This window comes from Scylla paramamosain, chromosome 35 (genome assembly GCF_035594125.1).
Source record: "Scylla paramamosain isolate STU-SP2022 chromosome 35, ASM3559412v1, whole genome shotgun sequence".
Lineage (NCBI taxonomy): Eukaryota > Metazoa > Arthropoda > Malacostraca > Decapoda > Portunidae > Scylla > Scylla paramamosain.
Genome location: NC_087185.1, coordinates 15,221,672 through 15,225,120, shown reverse-complemented (window position 1 = coordinate 15,225,120; position 3,449 = coordinate 15,221,672). Strand labels below are relative to the sequence as shown.

Sequence of the window (3,449 nt, the reverse complement as noted above, 5' to 3'; positions counted from 1 at the left end):
CACACACACACACACACACTACAAGCACAGTGACGTGTTCACGCTACTCAGAGCCAATATCCAACACAAGTCGATTTTTCTTATTTACTTTCATTGTATTTACTTTTTATTGTATTGTATTGTATTGTATTTTATAATTTTAGCAATTTTATTCAAGTCCTTTTTCCTACTTTAAAAAAAAATTATATAACGTTTGACATCGTTGTCTGCACCGTATGTATCTTTGCTGACTATGCTCACGTAATGTGCATATTCGTGTAAATTCTAACTTGTTCTCTGGCCAAAAAGAATCTGGTTTACATCTTCTTTGTTGAAATCTTTAACTATCTAAAACTCCCACATCACCACGCGCCCACACCTCTCAGTGAATGCAACTCAGGATGTTTTTACTTGTCCTGGCAAGGTATGTTAAAAGTACATTGCCCAGACCCGGGATCGAACCGGGGACCTTTAGATCTTCAGTCTAACGCTCTCCCAACTGAGCTATCTAGGCTTACGAAACCTGAGACACACACACACACACACACACACACACACACACACTAGGAGCAGCGAGGCAGACGGATGGGCCTCTCCATGTGCATCCCCCTGTTCAGCAGCGGCAGCAGCAGCAGGCAAGGGATGCAAGTCAAGGGTCGCGGCCTCACTGCGCCGGTGTGTGGCGTGAGTGTCCAAGTCCCGTCCACCCGGCCACCGTGACTTCTGAGCACTGTACGCTGGGAACGGCTGGTTGTGTGGCGAGACCAGCAGACCATCCTGGGTGAGTAACAAACACACACACACACACACACACACACACACACACACACACACACACACACACACACACACACACACATAAACATACACACACACACGTACAACTCTCCCTGTCAGAATGAAAAAAAAAAAAAAAAAAAAAAAGCAGCGGGCGTGTTGGTTCTTTCACACACTCCTGAGGCGCAGAGAGCATTACAGAGGCCGCGTGGCGAAGAGCTTGGCTGGCTGGTGTGTTGAGTCCATCCACACAGACTTGGTAAGGCGGGAGAGCACATTAGTGAACACGTGGAGGGCGGCAGGTGGGTGGAGGGGACGCACAGCTGTTGTTAATACATTCATTAACTATGAGACTGCAGCTTAAGAGATAATTACTCGCACACTATTAAGGATAATGTCAGTAATTACGGTAAGATTTTATGTAGATGCTAATTGAAGGAGGGATATTTGGGGGGGTTCTGTATAAATTGTGTATTTTTTTTTTTTTTAGGTGAATGCGGCGGTGGTGGTAGTGGTGGTGGTGATGCTAATATCTGCCTGTCTGTCTGTCTGCTTGTTTCTCCCTCTGTCAGACTGTCAATGTCTCTCTCTCTCTCTCTCTCTCTCTCTCTCTCTCTCTCTCTCTCTCTCTCTCTCTCTCTCTCTCTCTCTCTCTCACGGGAATCAATACTTTATCACTCTCCAGTATTTGATAAAGAGAAACCCATCGAGCAAATACTCGTGACTCGCCTTCAGTAAATAGAACAGAAACGGGGCAAGAATTCACCCCCCCCCTCTCTCTCTCTCTCTCTCTCTCTCTCTCTCTCTCTCTCTCTCTCTCTCTCTCTCTCTCTCTCGCTCTCTAAGTACCACATTCTCTCCAGCTACTCTCACGTACAGATGTCTCACTTTTCCTTCCCTCAGGTGTCGGAGAGAAGGAGGAAAGTTTTCTCCACCAGCAGTTTTCCTCCGAGCACAGGTGAGGTCACTATTTTGCTCCAGGTGTTGACTTTTTTTGCAAATATTTTTCACCTCCGCGAGAGAAGAGAAAAAGGGTCGACGCCTTTTGTAGACTTTTCCAATAGTGTGACACCAGTGAAGGAGAGAGGGAGGGAGGGAGGGAGGGAGGGAGAGCGAGAGGGAAGGACAGAGGGAGGGAGGGAGGGAGGTTGGTGAAGTGTGTGAGTAGAGAATTGTAAGCGGGGAGAAAAAACGAAGCATAGAAAATGGCAGGGAGGAATGGAGAGAAGTAGGAATGGTGGTGGAAATAGAAGTGAAAATGTAGAGAAAGGGAAGGGTGGTGGAAGGGGGAATAGGAAAGGGAAGGATAGAGAAAGGGAGGGAGGAAAGAAGGGAGGAAAGGAGATAAGTAAGAATGGTGGAAATGAAGGTGGAAAGGAAGAGAAAGGAAAGCTGATGGAAGGGAAGAAAGAAGGTAAGGATTAAGAGAGAGGGAGGGAGGAAAGGAGGTTATGACTCATTATGACTTAAAAGACACAAATATATTAAGTTTAATAAAAACAGTTAAAATTTTACTCTTACTATTGAAGGCAAGTCATTTGTAGACTAATTGACAGCTATCATTGTAGTTTTTATTTTCTCGTTAAGGTGATGTAGAAGCCACGCCCACGTCTCCCTCTGTGGCACGGCTGACTGGTGCTCCCATGATGCTCTTGACGTGGCTATTTATTGATTTATATTTTATTTAACCCTTTGGTTGTAATTTGGGGCACCTTTTCTTAATTACCAATCACTTCTGAGACATCTTTACTTGTTCTACAGCCACAACCAATCCTTAAACTGTGTAGAAATTGCAAAATCTGTTCTTTTTAATCACTTTTTTTTTTTTAGATGCTTTTAAAAATGTCATGCATTACTTCTGGTGCTGTTAATTGTTTCCTATCGCAGTGAAAGGGTTAAGAGGAAAATTATGTATGAGATGTGTATGGTAATGATAAAGGAGCGTGTATTACCTATTATCTTTTCTTCAACCGCCACCATTACCTTAACTAATTACCATTTTTTCCTTCAAGATACAAAATACATTGCAAATTTAAGGGGAAAAATATAAGTATGGCATTTCGTATCGCAGTCGCACCATCAGTTAGCCTCGCCTTGAACTGATTCCAAGAGATCAATAGAAAAATTACTATAACATTAACATATTAACCTTTCAGAAAAATTGTGGAAATAAACTTACTTTCAATAAAAACCTCCATGCAAGTGTGTCAGCAGGGCGACGCTTCCAGTGGCGCTTGTCTAGTCTTACGGATGTTTATGTAAGTAATATCACGCTACTTGTTCCCGCGATATTTCTGTAGGGTTACTCCTTTGATATTAATTTCATACTCAGATCTTCGAAAATCATCTCAGAACAAGGCTTATTTTATGCAGGACGGGCGCCGGCCAAGGGTAACAAAGAGTAAGGCATCCTGAAAGAAATTAATTGACTGAATGCTGACTGGTAATGTGACAGAATATATTAAATCAAAATGTTTAGTATTAGCAAGAGACTCATAAGTGCACGAGTCAGCTGTGGCGCCGCGGGGGGGAGGAAGGGGAAGGACTTGACTCTAGACCAGCCCAGGACGCGGCTGCCAATGAATCACAGCCACTTCATCACCCCACCCCGGACACTACCGCTACGAGAACGACAGTAACAAAAACAAAAGAGAAGCAACAAAACTTCTACTAGTACTGTTACAAGAACAAAA

At 43.6% G+C, this 3,449-nt stretch overlaps 1 non-coding gene across 1 annotated transcript; it reads right to left on the bottom strand.

Moving 5' to 3' along the window:
• Positions 1 to 420: 420 nt before the first annotated feature.
• Trnaf-gaa (transfer RNA phenylalanine (anticodon GAA)) lies at positions 421 to 493 on the bottom strand. Its single transcript has one exon. It is a non-coding gene; the product is annotated as a tRNA-Phe (tRNA).
• Between the last annotated feature and the right edge of the window lie 2,956 nt (positions 494 to 3,449).